At 40.3% G+C, this 19,428-nt stretch overlaps 1 protein-coding gene and 1 non-coding gene across 8 annotated transcripts in view; one reads left to right on the forward strand and one right to left on the reverse strand.

The window, feature by feature from the left end:
• The window catches only part of LOC105475073 (zinc finger FYVE-type containing 16), a 65,281-nt gene extending 60,871 nt beyond the window's left edge, over nt 1–4,410 (reverse strand). For 3 of the 7 annotated variants that reach the window (XR_011624891.1, XR_011624890.1, XM_011730048.3), the window contains exons 1-2: nt 3,869–4,017; nt 273–400 (exon numbers count right to left, since the gene is read on the reverse strand). The gene's annotated coding sequence lies outside the window, so the exon portion shown is untranslated. Of the gene's footprint in view, nt 1–272; nt 401–3,868; nt 4,050–4,140 lie in introns of those variants that run through there. The other 4 variants (XM_071098753.1, XM_071098754.1, XM_011730049.3 and 1 more) reach the window with 4 other exon arrangements.
• LOC112425473 (U7 small nuclear RNA) lies at nt 1,871–1,930 on the forward strand. Its single transcript, XR_003016532.1, has one exon. It is a non-coding gene; the product is annotated as a U7 small nuclear RNA (small nuclear RNA).
• Nucleotides 4,411–19,428: the final 15,018 nt, after the last annotated feature.

A 19,428-nucleotide genomic window follows, 5' to 3' on the forward strand; every position in this document is an offset into this window, starting at 1 on the left:
GAGGTGGGAGGATTAACTTGAGCCCAGGAATTTGAGACCAGCCTGGACAACACAGTGAGATCCTGTCTCAAATAAAAATAATAAAATGAAATAAAAGTGGCAAAAGAATGAGAACTTTTGGAGACTGAAAGCAAGGGAGAAAGCTGGATTAGTGCCAGGTTTCCACCATGAGTGGCTGGGGTAGATGGTGGTGCCACTGACCATGACAGGCAATACAAAGAGGAGCAGGATTAAGGGAAAACATGAGTTCACGTTTGGACTGTTTGAAGTACCTTGAGAACATCCTGGGAGAGATATCCAAAAGGCAGTTGAATATAATAATCTGGAATGCAGGAGAGAAGTCTGAGATAGATAAAGATTTTGGAATTGGCAACACACAGCCGTTAATGGATGAGATCACCTAGGAAGAGAATACATTTAGAAGAGGACAAGAGTCTGCCATCAGATAACTGAAGATCACAATTCATGTTCCTAAAACCACCCAGGATAAAACTTTGCCCATTTATATGGACTTCGGTAGAAAAATATCCAACATATAATGTTAAATTAAAGAAAATCAAATCACAAAACTTTATGCATTGTGCAAACCTATTTTTACAAATAAGTTGTAAAAAAATTAACAAAGGCACAGTAAAAAAATATATGAAGGAACAAACATTAATGATGTTAGTAATACTATAAATGTAGGAAAGGGATTACATAAACCTTTCAGAGCTACATGATATGTCTTCATACTATTTTACTTTTTTTAAATAAGCATATACTCAGCCAGTGTACTCAGGTGACTCGCGCCTGTAATCCCAGCACTTTGGGAGGCTGAGGCAGGCAGATCATGAGCTGAAGAGAGATTGAGACCATCTGGCCAACATGGTGAAACCCCGTCTCTACTAAAAATAAAACAACAACAACAACAAAAATTAGCTGGGCGTGGTGGTGCGTGCCTGTAGTCCCAGCTGCCTGGGAGGCTAAGGCAGGAGAATCGGTTGAATCCCGGGAGGCAGAGGTTGCAGTGAGCTGAGATTGTGCCACTGCACTCCAGCCTGGCGAGAGAGGGTGACTCCATCTCAAAAAAAAAAAAAAAAAAAGGCATGTGCTCTTGCAAACAGAGAAAACATAATTTTGTTCTTTTCCTTAAAAAAACGTACAGCACGTTTCCTAAGGCCGGGCACAGTGGCTCATACCTGTAATCCCAGCACTTTGGGATGCTGAGGCGGGCGGATCACGAGGTCAGAAGATTGAGACCATCCTGGCCAACACAGTGAAACTCCGTCTCTACTAAAAATACAAAAATTAGCTGGGTGTGGTGGCGCGTGGCCGTAGTCCCAGCTACTCAGGAGGCTGAGGCAGGAGAATGGCCTGAACCCAGGAGGCAGAGGTTGCAGAGAGCCTAGATCGCGCCACTGCACTCCAGCCTGGGCAACATAAGGAGACTCCACCTCAAAAAAAAAAAAAAAAAAAAAAAAAGTACAGCACGTTTCCTTACAATATATTTGAGAAGATAAAAATGTGTTAGAAAAACACTTGGACACTGGACTATAAATGGACAAATAACATCAACAGACAACCAGTAAGATTATGAAAAATATTCAGTGCACTAGCAAAGTAATGAGAATTAGAACATATACCATTTATTGTCTGCTAAATTAAAACAATTTTTAAAATAATAAAAGTACTCAATGTTGGTAAGCGTGTGCATGTGTGTGTGTGTGTGTTTTGTTTTTGTTTTTTAAGCATGACAGACACTGCTGACAGGAAATAAACCGGTACTATCTCCCAGGAAAACAATGTGACAATATGTACCAATAGCCTGAAAAAGATTCCTAATATTTGATCTAACAATTATCTTTTTCGAAATTTTAGAAAAGAATCCATGTGTTACAGCTCTTTTAGAATATATCTAGCAGTTGTCTGGTTTTTACTGGACTTCCTCCAGCCCCCCCCAAAAAGAAAATAATTCAAAACAACTAAAAATATGCAAAGATATTTCACCAAATCATTAGTTGAAACAATCAAATCACCAACATTAGTGCACAACAGAAAATTATACAGGCATCAAAAGTAATGTGTTCAACAAACCTAAAAAAAAAAAAAGCAAAACTCTATGACCTAGCAATTCTACTTACAGAAAAACACTAGCACGCATACACCAGAAAACATCACAAAGAACGTTCACTGTTGTAGTGGTTGCAATAGTGTACAATTTTAAACAATCTAACAGCCCATCAGTCCAAAAACGGTTAAATCAGCTTTCTCAAACTGTGGTCTCAGGACCCCTGGATGTCCCCAGGAGCCTTTCAGCAGGCTTGTAAAATCTTCCCTTCTCCTACTACATATCTGTGCAAGACTGGTGTTTTCTTCATATGCTTCAACCTAAACCAGATAGCACAACAGACGCAAATATGAAAATCCAGCTGTCTTCCATAAATCAGATATTAAAGTAATTTGAAAAATTTAAAACAATGCCACGCTCCTCTTCTAAGTTTTGTTTTAGAAAATAGTTACTTTTCACTCAAAAATTATTTGAGTCTGTTATTTTTAAATGAATAAATAAAACATCTTCAGTTTTCTGAGTTTTAATTTCCAAAATGGCAAATATACTGCAGCACTAGGAACCAAAAACTCTATTGGTCCTCAATAATTTTTAAGCGTAATTATCCCCAATCATAATGTTAAATGAACTGTAGCACTATTCTATCATGTAACATTATGATTGGGGATAATTAATGGGAATTTGCTTTATCTGTAATATAACTGTTTCAAAAGATACTTTGCTCATGTATAATCAAGAAGTCATTTTTATGAAGCTTTTTAAAAACATGGGGAAATGCTTACAACGTAATTTAAATCAAGGAAAGTAGACAATCCAACGACATAAAATCTCAAGAAAATGCACAGGGAAAAAAAGACTCAAAGGAAAAATGTCAAAACATTAAAAGTGATTACTGTAACATGGTGGAATTATGGTTGATCATTTTTGCTTATTCTTTATTCTATTTTTTCAATTTTTGCCACTAAGCATGCAGTTTAATATCCAGGGGAGGAAAAAAGGGAAGAAATTAGGCGGAAAATTACATATAGTTCTACTGGATTAAACCATTAAACTCCTGCCAACTCAAGAGACGACAAGCTCAAGTGAATAAACGGAGGAATCTGAATCAACAAAGTGCCTATTTTTTGAATTGAAAAGATTCACTTAATATCAAATGTATGGACTAGCCAAACTAACAAGAAAGAACATTCTTAGTCTGGAACATAACATTTGCAATCACGGTAGTACAAATAAGAGTTAAAAATAAGGTCCTCTTTTGGACTTTCTCAAAATACCAAAGGAAAGGCAGCGGGAAAGACGGCCACTGCACCCTTCTGTTCTCTAACGAAGAGAAAATGCATGGGTGCGGGAATGGGCAGTGCGAGAGCACCGGCAGCGATGAGACTCCTCTGCGGGGACCGAGCCTCTGCCACTCCTAAAGAACCACAGTCCCCTCTGCACTCGCAGCCCCTCCCCAGGCGGGACGGCGGCGCCAGGGCGCTTCACCCTCCACCCGCTGGGGTCTCTCCCCCAGGAGCGCCGGCCACTCCGGCGGCCCGGGAGGGTGGAACCGGGCAAACAGCCGCCGTGATTGCCCTCTCGGTCCAGTCCGGTCTGGCCCTTCAGGCTCCAGGAAGGGACATCAGATTGGAGGGCCAGAGTTCCCCGGCCAGCTCCGGGGGCTCGGAAAAGGAATCGGTCGGGGCCCAGGCTCTGTCCGCAGAGGAAGAGGGCCAGACCCAGCGCCCAGGTCGGCGGGTCCAGCGGTCACCCCGCCCCCTCTGTGGGAACAGCAGGGCTGAGGGGAGGCCGAGACGACCGGTCACGGGGGGCTCTTACCTCCCCTACAGCCCCGGCGGATCTTTTTGGGAACTCGACACGACGTCACGCTGAGGAGTGAAGAGCGACCCCGGCCGGGAGTCCTGGGAGTGCCAGCCGCCGGCTCAGGGTTTCTTTCCCCGCCCCCCGGGCAGCGCAGAGAGCGCAGGCGCAGAGGAGGCTTTCCTCTTCGGCTCACACGCCTCCTACCTCGGCGTCCCCGGCTGTCTCCAGGTCCGGGGCGCCTGCGCACTACGATGCAGGTTCCGAGCAGGGGGCGCTAGACTTCTTACCGGAAGTGCCCGAGTGGGTTCTAGGGTGACCGGGAAGCCTGATGATTCGGCCTTAGATCGGGACTCGGTTTTCCACTCGATTGCGGATCGGGAGGCCTCTCGCGTCAGTGTCTGACTTCCTTTACCCTTCGCTAACCTAGAGGCAGCTTCTCCGGCCCCAGCCGTAGCCCTCCGCTGAGCCTGCGCGGCGTTCCGGTTTCTACTGGACAGACCTGCCTTCCTGGCAGCTGGCTGGGCCTGCTCTCCGCGCTGCTGGCCCCTCGGAAAACCTAACTTTTTGTTTACTTCAAACTGATTTTACAACAGACTGCCCCCCCCCACTTCCCCCGCTTCCCCTTCTTCCTCCCGGCAGCAATAAAAATGCTCCCAGCCAACCCCGAGCTCCAAGCCACTCCAGCTGACTGGACATCCCTTTCCTTCCCTTCGCTGCGTTAGTTCTGAATGTTTTGTTTCGTTTTTTTTAAAGCGGCCACTAGAACAGCTGTCTCCCTGTCTAAAAGCAAAAGCTGACTGCTCTGATGGAGAAATAAAATGTCACTCACTTGATGTATATTTGCTTGTTGAGCTTTGCTATTTTTACCACAAGTTTCCAATAAATTTAAATGAGAGACGGGCGCGGTGGCTCACGCCTGTAATTCCAGCACTTTGGGAGGTGGAGGCGGGAGGATCGCTAGAAGTCAGAAGTTCCAGACGGGCTTGGGCAACATAGCAAGACCCTGTCAATACTAAAAATGAAAATTAAAAAATTAGCCGGGCGTGTTGGCACGTTCCTGTAGTCCCAGCTACTGGCTCAGAGTTTGAAGTGGGAGGATCACTGATGCCCAGGAGGTCAAGGCTGCAGTGAGCTCTGGTGGCAACACTGCATCCCAGCCTGAGCGACAGAATCAGACCGTGTCTCTAAAAAAAAATAAAAATAAAAACAAGGGAAGAGACATACATATGCGATCCGATACAGACAGATACAGGGAAAAAGCAGTTCCTCAAAGGTTTAACAGCCCACAGTTCATACTGATCTTTCAAAAATTCCAAGAATTGGCCGGGCGCTCACGCCTGTCTGTAACCCCAGCACTTTGGGAGGCCGAGGCAAGCGAATTACCTGAGGTCAGGAGTTCGAGACCAAACTGGCCAACATGGTGAAACCCCGTCTCTACTAAAAATACAAAAATTAGCTGGGTGTGGTGGCCGGCACCTGTAATCCCAGCTACTCGGGAGGCTGAGGCAGGAGAATCGCTTGAACCCAGGAGGCGGAGGTCGCAGTGAGCCAAAATCGGGCCACTGCACTCCAGCCTGGGCGACAGAGCAAGACTCACTCTTAAAAAAGAAAAAAAGAATTGCAAGAATTATAATTTTTCGAGTATTCCAGCCACATGTGATTTGTGATGAAAGATTTGAGAATCAGGGTTCACATCTTAAATCTGCAGTTTACAGCTATAGTTCCCGATCTTTGAAAGATATTGAATCTCTAACCTTTGTTTTCCTAAACAACAAAATGAAATAGCAAAACTTTTGATTGCCTAAACTAATGTATGTATTGAGCATCTGCTTTGTGACAGTGTGTTAGATGCTTTGCTTACATTATGTCATTTAATCCTAAGAATAATTCTACAAAGTACAGTATGCCTTTTTCCTACTATGTGTTAGGCATTCTTCACAGATAAAATAAAATGGGGCCACTGTCTATGGGGAACCACAGTCTAGTAGCAGAGACTCATATACACAAATGCATATTGGGGACAGAAGTATTTATATAGTAAAGTAAGAGGACAAAGAGAATAGAAAAAAGACACGAACACCTTAAATAGATCAATGGGGAAAGTATATACAATGATCAGTTCACAAAATATGAAATTTAAATGCCTACTACACATTTTACCAATCAATGTTCAAAGTCATTAATAATAAACAGAGACAAAAGAAAGGTTATTTCCCAGGCATCTAATTACCCGATCTGTTTAAAATGTGAATAAACTCCATGGGTGACAGAAGAGTAAAGCGGACACTTACACCCTGGGAGGGATATAAATTAGGACAAAGATTTTGGAAAGTTATTTGTCAAATCATGTCAAGAACTTTATGGGTGTTCATGTGACCTAATTTCATCATTTCTCTTTTGGAAATTATAAGGAGATAGTCCAGAACATGAAGATCTCTATGGAAAGATACTTAACCATGGTAAATAAATTGATAAAAGTAAAAAATCCAACATTAAGAGAATGGTTAAAATAATTACCGCATATATGTGATTAAAACTATTAAAATTATGTTTACAATGAATTTTTAATGACCTGAGGAAGTTACCTCATGAAAAAACATTTTAAATATTTAAAAATATTTAACATTGCCTATGTAGTATGAGGTCAGCTACAGTATACAATATATGTAAAAGAGTGAAGAAAGCATATCAAAATGTTGACAGTAGTCATGTCTATCTGATTATAATATAGATGTTATTGTCCTGGACATTCTACATTTTCTACAATGTCTATATATTACCTTTATATTCTGGGGGAAAAAGAAAAAAAACCTCTAATGTAACAGGTGTGATAATTTGCCTAGGAAACATAAGAATCCATTTCCCCTGTCATTACAAGTATGGTCTTTAGAGTCTGATTACCTGAATTTGAATTCTAATTCTATAACCTACTAGCTGTGTAACCTAAATTTCCTAAGCTTATATGCTCCTATAGTCAAATGCTAATAGAACTAATACATTGATTGAGATAATCCATATAAAGTACTTAAGCACTGACTGTAAATGAATAACTGATAACTGTTATTCTTTTTTTTTTTTTTTTTTTTTTTTTTTTAGACAGGATCTTACTGTATCACTCAGGCTGAAATACAGTGGTTGGATCATGGCTCACTGCAGCCCCAACTCCTAGGGCCCAAGTGATCCTCCTATCTCAGCCTCTGGAGTAGCTGGGACCACAGGTGTGCATCACCACGCCCAGATAATTTTTATTTTTATTTTTTTAGAGACGAGGTTTCACCATATTGCCCAGACTGGTCTCAAACTTCAGGGTCCAGGCAATCCTCCCAATTAGAATTCAAATTCAGGTAATCAGTCAGCCAACCTCCCAAAGTGCTGGGATTACAGACATTAGCCACTGTGCCAGCCTAATGATTGTTATTCTTGATGGTTATATTTCTTTTTATAAATTGATCAGTTACATTCATGTTGTTATATCAGTATCCTATGAATTTGGCTAATGCATGTATAAGTTCCCCGGAGCACAGTTACTTGCAAATACATTTTAAAACTGAATTTCTTAGTCTACTAAACTGAGAATAAGATACAGGGACTTGATGACCACTCCACATGTTTGTCACTATATAAAGGCTTGTTTGCTTTGTTTTTGTTTCTGTTTTTGTTTTTTAAAGAAAAGTAATAAGTTTGTTCATATAAAATTTATAGCCTTTGATTACCTTTTAATGCCAAATGTCTAATAGAAATTTAATCTGCTGACAAAGCAATTGCAATACTTTTAGTAGATGTTTAGAAGTATAATAACCTTTCCTAATTATGCCTTCGAAGAGTATTTAATTCGGGTTCCACAAAACTTCTGATCTATAAAGTAGCAAAAATAGATGAAATCAGCCAACTAACCAAAGTTTAAATCAACGACTACTACTTTAGCCCAATAGTTCTCTGTGGAGGTAAGGGTGATTTTTGCCTCCCAGAGGACGTTTGACAATGTCTGGAGGCATTTTTGGTTGTCACAAGTGAAAGAATGCTACTGATATCTAATAGATATAGGTCAGTGATGCTGCTAAATATCTTGCAATTCATAGGACAGCCCCCAACAACAAAGAAGTTTTCAGCCTAAAATATCAACAGTGCCAAGATTGAGAAACCCTGATTTAGCCAGTGAGTTTAAAGCTAGTATATTTCTTCCAATTCCTAGTAAACAGTTCCTTTTTTTTTTTTCTGATGACCACAGCAGCACAAATGTGAGTTCAGAAGAACTGGGTTTTGAACTTCTACATAAGGCCCTACACTAGTGAAAATTAAACTTTGTACCAAGCAGTACACAAAGTTAACTAGACTAGAGAGAAAAAATCTACAATGACCAGCTTTATTGAGCAGACATCTGGTCAGTTGTACTTTGACACAGAAAAATGATCCATTCCTATTGTTCAGTTCCACCAGACACACATATCATCACTTATTACTAAGAACCACTTTATAAATAGCTGTCATTTATTGATCACCTACTATTTTCAGCCTTTATCTAATAAGTAAACCAGATATTCCTGCAGTATGAACATTGTTGCTCATCCATAAACAAAACCTGAAGTTCAGAAATTCTCCCCACTGTTATAACTACTTTGTTAAGTACAGCAACACTTGCTGGTCAAGGCCTTTATCAAAACAGCAAACTGAAGAATACACTATCAACAGCCCATTCTACTTTTGTACAAAGTGCTATAATAGAGCATTGGTTCTTTTCAATTCTTTTCAATTCTCTAAGGAAAGTTTTAGTTGTAGTGCTCAGACAATCACTGTACATCCTTGTATATAATACAGCAACTGTATTTACTTAAAGTTATAAAGTCGAAAAGCTCCAATAATCAATATTTTTTCTGAGTTCTTTAGAAATATGAGACAAACAATAAATTAATGACATAGCAATGATTTGTTGATAAACATTATAAATCTTATGAACTTTCTATGTCAACAGTAAAAAAGAGGAATAACTGGTGTTTAATTCAACAAATACTTATTCATTTTTTGTTTTGTTGTTTTGTTTGGTACAGGCTTTCACTCCCATTGCCCAGACTTGAGTGCAATGGCTCGATCTCGGCTCACTCGCCTCAACCTCTGTGGCTCAAGTGTTTCTCCTGCCTTAGTCTCCCAAATACCTGGGACTATAGGCGCACGCTACTGTAGCACCTGGCTAACTTCTGTATTTTTTGTAGAGGCAGGGTTTCGCCATGTTGCCCGTGGCTGATCTGGAACTCCTGGGCTCAAGCCATCCACCAACCTTGGCCTCCTAAAGTGCTGGGATTACAAGAGTGAGCCACCAAGCCCAGACAGTTTATTAAACATAATTGCATTGTTTTTCCTATTGATCACGCAGTCATTGCAAGATCTTGCTGTGCTTTTGAATTGACAAAGAAAATAGAGATAAAGTTACATGAATTTTTAGAATTAAATTGCGTTTTATTATATTAAGGTGATTTCCTTAACCATTATAATAAATGAAAGCTTATTCAATTAAACTGGTCTAACCCTTCTCTACACATATATTCAATAAGCAAAAAGGAATGGTCAGTATGGCGTGAACCTTAAATTACTTTTAAAACCAATTGTTATTTTATAAAATATTGATTATATTATTTTGTTAACAGATTCAACAATTGTAGCTATGTTAGCTAGTGACTTCATGTTATTTTGTAACATGTAGCTATGTTACTTTGGAGATGCATGTTACTTTATAACACTAAATACAAGAAATGTGGCTTAGTTTTTGGCGTTGGGACTGAGTAATAAGGAAAATCAACAAGCTACTAAAAACTCGAATGCCTTTCACACACAAATGAAACTGCACTCTGTATTACCTTTACTTGTTTATGGGTGTTTCTTCTTCTGTGCAGTGCATTATGCTAGGAGTTGGAAGAATTACAAAAGTGAATAATTCATGTTTTTTTGCCATGAAGAAGTTCACAATCCACTATATCATTCATTTATTTACTAACAAATATTTGAGAGACTGATGGAAGATGATGAAGTTACAAGATCTTTGTGTAGATTCTTGGTCAATTAAATTTTCCATGAATTCCTTTGTTGATTGAAATGAAAAAGAAATCTGCATATCAAATTCAGTGTCAAATCAAATATTAACGAAAAAGAATCCTTGGCAAAGTTTGGATCATAATTGCTAAAAAATTCCATGTATCAGCTTTGACCTCTAAAGAGCTCAGTTTATAACAGTGGTTTCTGCATTTGAGGAAATCATCCCAAATGTAACATGTCTGGGCAATTTATTCCCTAGACCAACCAGCCATGATTGACTAATCTACAGTTATTATTATTATTATTATTATTATTATTAGACAAGCTCTCACTCCGTCACCCAGGCTAGAGAGCAGTAGCCCAGTCATAGCTCACTGCAGCCTCAAAATCCTGGACTCAAGTGATCCTCCCACCTCTGCTTCCCAAGTAGCTGGGACTACAGGCACTTACCACCACACCCAGCTGATTTTTAAATGTTTTTGTAGAGATGGTGGGAGGGGGTGGGGGGTGGTTGGAGTGTCTCATTGTGTTGCCAAGACTGGTGTCAAACTCCTGGTTTCAAGTGATCTTTCCACCCTTGCCTCCCAAAGTGCTGGGATTACAAGGCGTGAGCCACTGCGCCCGGCCAGTTTTTATTATTTTCAAGAGAAACAGGTATCTTGATGATTTTAAGAGGCTTAAATTCCACAATAATATGAACTCCCAAAACTATTCCTTTTTCATAAATAACCTGGGTAAAGAAAATACCAAAAGCAAATTGAACTCAACTGCAGTATTGCAATTTTTCATTTCTTTCCTGTTTCTTGGCTGGTCTTATGCTAACAAGCAATTTTAGAACCAGGGATTCTTTGCCACAATGCACAGAATGTGACCTGGAACTGTTAGTTAACCGCTGGTATTTAAGTGCTATGCAACCATACTAAAACACTCATTTCAAGAAAAAGGGATTTTAAATTTTTTTAAAGAAGATAAGACCTTTGTTAAAATTATCTGCTGGTCCATGGCCATTAAGATCAGCTGTTTGGAGCAATGCCACTGCTATTGATTGACTATGTCCTCCAAAATTCATGTGTTGAAATTTAATGGCCAATATGATAGTATTAAGATGTGAGGCCTTCAGGAAATAATTAAGTCATGATGAGGGCATAGCCTTCATGGACAGGACTAGGACCCTTATAAAATGGCTTGGAGTCTGGGTAACATAAGGAGACCCCATCTCTATAAAACACTTTTTTGTTAAATTAGCCAGGCATGGTGGCGTGTGCCTGTGGTCCCAGCTAGGGAGGCTAGGGAAGAAAGATTGCTTGAGCCTGGGAGGTCAAGACCTGCATGCAGTGAGCTGTGATCACACCACTGCACTCTAGTCTGGGTGACAAAGCAAGACCCTGTCTCAAAAAAAAAAAAATTAAAAATAAAAAATAAACAAAAGGGCTTGGCGATATGGTTTGGGTGTACTTGAACTGCATCCCAGAATTTCCATGCACTGTGGGAGGGACTCAGGGGGAGGTAACCGAATCGTGGGGCCAGTCTTGTCCATGCTATTCTCATGATAGTGAATAAATCTCATGAGGTCTGATATAGGTTTATTAGGGGTTTCGGGCTTTTGCTTCTTCCTTGTTTTCTCCTGCCACTGCCATGTAAGAAGTGCCTTTCACCTCCCACCATAATTCTGAAGCCTCCTCAGTCATATGGAACTGTAAGTTCAATTAAACCTCGTTTTCTTCCCAGTCTTGGGTATGTCTTTATTAGCAGTGTGAAAATGGACTATGAAGTGTACTTGGGTTCACTGTCTTCCATTCTTCCATGTGAGGACACCAAAACACCACTACATAGAAGGAACAAACCTTCCCCAGACAGCAAACCTCCTGACACCTTGATCTTTGACTTCCCAGCCTCCAGAACTGCAAGAAAATTAATTTCTTTTCTTTGTAAATTACCCAGTCTCAGGTATTTTGTTATAGCAGCACAAATAGACTATGACAGTCACTAATGAAAAAAATGGTTACAGTTTTGATGATCATGAGAACTAATTTTTTAAATGCAAAGAAAAGTTTGGAAAGAAATCCACTAAAATATTAACTGTGACTATAAATCATGAGTGATTCTCCTCTTCTTTCTGAGAAAAAAACACTTGAAGAATTGAACATTTTCTTTTTAAAAGTATTGCTAAATTCATAATTAAGACAACCTATTACCTCACATTTATTATGCAATCTCTGCATACAATATATTGCATGACTGTGCATCACAAGCCACAAATAAACCAAAAGGACGAATGAGCACTTGTGTCTGGTTGCTGCCTTAGAGGTGGCAACAAGAAACAGTCATTCCCAAGGCTCAAGTATAATACAGCTTCAACATCATGACACAGATTCTTTCATCAAATTATTTGCCAAATATTTTCAGTTCTCCTTTCTTCTGGTCATATGATGGCAGTGTACTTCCTGACCCCCTTGAGGTTAAATAGGGCTATGTGACTGATTCAGACCAATAAATTGTGAGCAGAAATGACATGTCATTTCCAGACTGAATTCTTTACTCACCAATGTGAGATTCTTTACTCACCAATGTGAGACAAGATTTGATACTGTGACTGCTCCATCAGCCTGAGTCCCTGTGGGATTTCAGTGAAGAAAAAAAAACCTTGTTGTTTTGTGCCCTGGGATTTTGAGAGTGCTTTAGTACCGCAGCATAATTCAGTCTGTCCTTGAAGATAAACTGGAACTTTGTGTTATGCCCCTGAGATTTGTGGCTGGCTATTCTGATTGATACACTGAGATAATGCTTCAAAAAGACTATCTGCAACAGCATTGTTTCCTAGCATGTTTTTCCTTTGCAAGTGAACTACTCTACATTCATGGCCACAGATCTTATTTTTATCTAAACACCCACCTATTTTATCCCCTCTCCCCCACAATTAGATTATCTTGAGGCAAAGCTCATTTATTACATATTTTATCTCTAAATTTTTCTACACGTATATTTAAAAGATAAGTAGAAAACCTACAAAGTGGAAATAATGCAGTCAACCCCCTTGTAGCCAATCCCATAATCCAGCTTCAATATGGACAACCTAGTTTCATCTGTTCCATTACCTGCCCATATGATTTGAAAGCAAATGCCGTATGTTATATTATTTCATCCATAAATATTTCAATATATATTTGCAAAAGAAAATAACTCTGCCTGGGGGCAGCGGCTCATGCCTATAATCCCAGGACTTTGGGAGGCCAAGGCAGGCAGATCACCTGAGGTCAGGAGTTCAAGATCAGCCTGGCCAATGTGGCAAAACCCCATCTCTACTAAAAATACAAAAAAAAAAAAAAAAAAAAAAAAAATCTGAGCATGGTGGTGCATGCGTGTAATCCCAGCTACTCGGGAGGCTGAGGCAGGAGAATCACTGGAACACAGGAGGTGGAGACTGCAGTGAGCCGAGATCATACCACTGCACTCCAGCCTGGTAACAGAGCAAGACTCTGTTTCAAAAAAAGAAAAAAAGAAAGAAAAGAAAATAACTCTTCACAAAAATCTAATAATACCATAATCATTCCCGAAAAAAATTTAATAATAATTCTCAATATTACCAGATATTTAGGTACTGATATTCATATTTCTTTTTTTTTTTGTTGAGATGAAGTCTCCCTGTCTCCCAGGCTGGAGTGCAGTGGCCGGATCTCTGCTCACTGCAAGCTCCGCCTCCCAGGTTCATGCCATTCTCCTGCCTCAGCCTCCCCAAGTAGCTGGGACTACAGGCGCCGGCCACCTCGCCCAGCTAATTTTTTGTATTTTTAGTAGAGACGGGGATTCACTTTGTTAGCCAGGATGGTCTTGATCTCCTGACCTCATGATCCACCCGCCTCGGCCTCCCAAAGTGCTGGGATTGCAGACGTGAGCCACCGCGCCCTGCCTGGTATTCATATTTCTAATTGTTTGATAAATGTCATAATTTTTTAATGGTTTAAATGAATCAAAATCCAAATAAGATCCACATACTGAGATTAGTTCATGTGTAATAAAGTTTCCTGTTCCTTTTTTGTTCCTAGCAATTTATTTTTGAAAAAAGTTGTCTTTTGGCCTGTAAAATTGACAATATCTACATTTTTCTTTTTTGCGTACATCCTCCCCATTGTATCTTTTAACATGTTTCTCTCTCCGCTGTGTTTCCTATGAACTTGCAGTTAGCTCTAGAGGCATGGTTTGATACAGGCTTAGTGTTTTGGTAAGGCTGCTTTATAAGCGGTGTTGTGCACTTCCATCAGGAAACACATAATACCTTGTTAGCTCTCATTCGGTGATGTTAACAACCATTAATAATTGCTTCTTGGGGCCGGGCGCAGTGGCTCAAGCCTGTAATCCCAGCACTTTGGGAGGCCGAGACAGGCGGATCACGAGGTCAGGAGATCGAGACCATCCTGGCTAACACGGTGAAACACCGTCTCTACTGAAAAATACAAAAAACTAGCCGGGCGCGGAGGCAGGCGCCTGTAGTCCCAGCTACTCGGGAGGCTGAGGCAGGAGAATGGCGTAAACCCGGGAGGCGGAGCTTGCAGTGAGCTGAGATCCGGCCACTGCACTCCAGCCCGGGCGACAGAGCGAGACTCCGTCTCAAAAATAATAATAATAATAATTGCTGCTTGGATCCATTCTTTGATTTGGGGTTTGCAAATGACGATTTTTTTTTTTTTCTTGAGACAGAGTCTCGCTCTGTCGCCAGGCTGGAGTGCAGTGATGTGATCTCGACTCACTGCAACCTCTGCCTCCCAGGTTCAAGCAATTCTCCTGCCTCAGCCTCCCGAGTAGCTGGGAATACAGGCATCTGCCACCACGCCTGGCTAATTTTTTGTATTTCTTAGTAGAGACAAGGTTTCACCGTGTTGGTCGGGCTGCTCTCAAACTCCCGACCTCAGGTGATCCACCTGCCTTGGCCTCCCAAAGTGCTGGGATTACAGGCACAAGCCACCAGGCCTGGCCCAAATGATGACGTTTTAATCTATCATTTCTTCTTGGAATTGACTAGACCTTTTTTATATAGTTTAAAATATCATTACATATATATTTTTTAAGTTCCCTTAACAACTATTTAGTTCTCCTGAAATAAAGTTTATGTAGGAGGCCAGGTGTGGTGGCTCACACCTGTAATCCCAGCACTTTGGGAGGCCGAGGCAGGCGGATCACAAGGTCAAGAGGTCGAGACCATCCTGGCCAACATGATGAAACCCTGTCTTTACTAAAAATACAAAAATTAGCTGAGCATGGTGGTGCATGCCTGTAGTCCCAGCTACTCTGGGGGCTGAGGCAGGAGAATCGCTTGAACCAGGAGGCAGAGGTTGCAGTGAGCTGGGATCGCGCCACTGCACTCCACCCTGGCGACCCAGCGAGACTTCATCTCAAAAAAAAAAAAGTTTATGCAAGAAAAGGAAGTAAAATATTTATCCCTTGATTGATAGTTTTCAGAAGAATGAGTCAGTTCCCTTGTATTTTCTAAAGAAGATCAATGTAAATGGAAATATACAAAAAAATCTACATATGATATTAAATCAGATATCTAGATTTTTTAGTATTTTTGTAAACAAATTTAAGCATTTTAACCATTCTTTAACCAAATGTTAAATACTGTAATAAACATGGCATGTCCATTGACATAGTCATAATACTACAAAATATTTAAGTGGTCAAAGGAATCATAATTTAATTTGTTTAAGACATGGTCTTGCTCTGTCACCTAGGCTGGAGTGTGGTGGCACAGTCACAACTCACAGCATCCTCAACCACCAGGCCCAAGCAATCCTCCCTCCTCAGCCTCCTGTAGCTAGGACCATAGGTGGGTGCCATCACACCCAGCTAATTTTAGTTTTTGTAGAGATGGGGTCTCACTATGTTGCCCAGGTGGGTCTTGAACTCCTGGGCTCAAGTGATCCTCCCGCCTTGGCTTCCCCAAGTGCTGAGATTAAAGGTGTGAGCCAGTGCATCCCATCCATACTTAAGTTTAAATCAGATTAGGATTTAGTTATAATTATAATGTTAGATTTCTACTTTCTTACTTTCCCATCGAGTCATAAAACAAGTTCAGTAAGAATCTGTTCTTAGTTCAATTAGTTACTTTTATATATATCTAAGGGTAGTCACAGCCGAATTCCTCTACAAAAACTTTGAAGATATAGACATATTGCTTTCGGAGGGTGATAACTGGGTCTGTGGATGCTGCCCCAGGAGCGGGAGCTGTTGCATCCCCTCCTGCTTTCCACTTCCCACTGCAACTAATAAAGGCCATTTCTACCATTAAACTTTCTAAAAAGATATAGGCATAAAAAGGAAACTCATAGGAGCTTAAGCATGTTAAGATGGAATTGACAACGTCAGGCAATTGACTGAAAGAAGAGCCAGTTGTTGGCCATCTAATTCCACTGCTAGTTAGCATGTAAACTGGAGCCAGAAAGAGAACTGAAATTCAAGTGAGAGAAGTGAAATTAATCATTCTACTTGTTAGTCACTTGAATCATGATATTTTGTGAGAACAACTGAAAACATGGTTCCTTCTGAGTTACATAAGTTTAACATTGTACATAGCTAGGAGAAAAATATTTACTGGGGTTACCTTCTCCTTCCATACTTATACTCAAGAAAAGACATCATGTTTCCAAACATTGGAAGAAAGACTTTTAGCTTTCTTTAGGTGAGAAGAGAAGGAACTCACCACAGAGTGGCAGAGACCAAGTCCTGGGGCATGCAGTGACTCTCTCGCTAACTTGGCTGTGGCTGTCACGGTTTGAATATAGTGAGAAGGTCTCCGATAGGTGTGTCTCTGAGACTGTCTGGAGCCTCAGTGCCCAAGAGGCAGGCTTCAGGCTCTATAACAGCATCCTAGAGTCAGCAGAGCAATGACAGCAAACATGAAGAACAAAGGACCAACTCAACCTCTTGATTTTGACATTACAGAAACCCAACATTCTTGTAGGACCCCACCAAGGATGCAAAGGGAGTCCCAAAAATGATTGTTTGGATTTTCCCTTCAACCTCAGAACAGATTACATTTGATTTAGGAAATACGAGAGTGTGATATTTCTTGTACCCTGGCATTTTAGAATAAAACTCATGCTCATTATATGCAGTTTTATAATAGTGATCTCTCAGCAAAAAGCATATATACTAAAAAGAATTCTGTCCTCTATCATGAGAGCTCATAATAAGTCTCTCATCAGTTTTTTGTCTCAGATTTTTATTATTAATTTATTTATCTATTTGAGACAGGGTCTGGCTCTGTCGCCCAGACTGGAGTGCAGTTGTGTGATCTCAGCTCACTGCAACCTCTGCCTCCCAGGCTCAAGCCATCTTCCCACCTCTGCCTCCCAAGGAGCTGGGACTACAGATGTGCGCCACCACACCTGGCTAATTTTTGTAATTTTGGTTGAGACAGGGTTTCACCATGTTGCCCAGGCTGGTCTGGAACTCCTGGGCTCAAGCAATCCTCCCACCTTGGCTTCCCAAAGTGCTTGGATTATAGGCATGAGCCACGGCACCCGGCTTGTCTCTGATTTTTAAAGATCAGCTGACACTTCTTACTTCTTGAAACCTTCTCTTCTATTGGATTCCACGATACCACATTTTTCGTGAAGCTCTTTGTAAATTTCCTGTGTGAGCTTTTCCTCCATCAGAACACAAAACAACAGATCTCCTCAGGGCTCAGTTTTAAGGCCTGCCCCCATCCACTACCACACCTAGATGACTTCATCTACTGCAGGCTGCAGTTATCACCATGTACTGAAGATTCCCATGTCCCTTTTCTGAGCGACAAACCTTTATATTCAACTAATTGCTGATGATTTTTACTTACATTTCTCATGATAACGTATTATAATACTTAGCACAATGTCTGTTACATAATAGAATCTCAATAAGTATTAGCTAATTGACAAATATACGTCCCATTAAAAAGATAGACATATAGAATTCCCTTTCATTTTTGAACTTAGAATTTTTGTGTATGTTATATAAGCTAATAATGTTGTGTCCTGTGAGAGAAACAAAAGAACTAAAATTTCCCATATTAAAATTTTAAATTATTATCTTTCTCACCCAACCAGGTTTTCTCCAGTGTTCACTGTATTTGTGAACTGTACTTACTTATTTGCTCAAGACAGAAATTTAGGAGTCATTCACTTTGCCTTCTTTTCCCAAACCATTACCCTCCTACCACAGACACACACAGACACACACAGCACACACACACACACTCTCTCTCTCTCTCTCTCTCTCATTCACAGGCCTATGAAGTTTCTTCTAAACATGTCTCCAATCAATTCTCAAAGCCTCAGCCCCCAACCCTCTTGATTTATTGGGGGCTACATGATCTGATTTCTTAGCCATCATCCTCTCTCTGACCCCAAATTCTCACTCTAGCCAGGGTGGCTTCCATGTTCTGCAAACAGGTCAATCTCTTCATAGCCTCAGAGCCTTTGCTCTTCCCTCGACTTGGAATGTTCTTCCCCATCTTCCCCCACTTTCTCTAGGCTTTTAATCAAAAAGTGCTTTCTTAGTGAGACTTCCCTGATTATGTTATGAAAAGTGTAACACCTGGCACTTAACATCTCCCTTTCCAACTAATTTTTTGTTACCTTAGACCATCCTATATATTTTACCTGCTTATCTTGTTTGATATGATCTTAATAGAAAATAAGCTCCATAAGAGTAGGATTTTTTAGAGTCGGTCTCACTCTGCTGTCCAGGCTGGGGTGCAGTGGAGCAATCATGGTTCACTGTAACCTCAAACTCCTGGGCTCAAGTGATCCTTCTGCCTCAGCCTCCCGAGTAGCTAGGACTACAAGTGTGTGCTACCATGCCCAGGTACAGCAGGATATATATACACACACACACATATTTGTTTATTTATTTATTTATTTTGAGCTAGTCTCACTCTGTTGGTGGCCCAATCTCAGCTTGCTGCAAACTATGAACTACTTTCATAGTTGATAGATCAAGGAGAGCAGGTTTAAGTGTGTTTGAATTTGGCAGTGCCATTAGTGGACAATTTGAGAATAAGTAACCATATTGTCAGGGCTAGGGGAAGGCGTAAAGGTGGAAGTTTGTGCTGGGGGCATGTAAGTAAGAAAAAGTCTTATCTAACGTGTCATCAAGTTAAAAGACAATGTCTAAATTTGATGTTTCAAGATATAATGTATAAGTGCATTATTTATAAATATGAAGATTACTAACAAGAAGAACTGACACTGTGAAAGAGTTGGGTAGAATAGCTTCCAGTTGGAAAAAATGGCACAGAGGACTGTTCATTTCTATTATAAATGTTATTGTACTCCATTGCCCTATTTAAAAAATGGATATAATAATAGTACTTACTTTATATGGTTGTGAGGATTAAATAAGACAATTTCCATGAAAGGCTAAAAACAATGCTTGGAACAAAGTAAAAACTCAATAGCTATTAACTATTATTACTAATACTTTTAAAATTACTTAACATACACATACATTATTTTGGTTAAACTTTTTTTAATTTTAAAAAAGTGAAGCGTTGACATTACTGAGCAAAGATTACT

Source organism: Macaca nemestrina, chromosome 6 (assembly GCF_043159975.1).
Source record: "Macaca nemestrina isolate mMacNem1 chromosome 6, mMacNem.hap1, whole genome shotgun sequence".
In the NCBI taxonomy this organism is placed as follows: domain Eukaryota; kingdom Metazoa; phylum Chordata; class Mammalia; order Primates; family Cercopithecidae; genus Macaca; species Macaca nemestrina.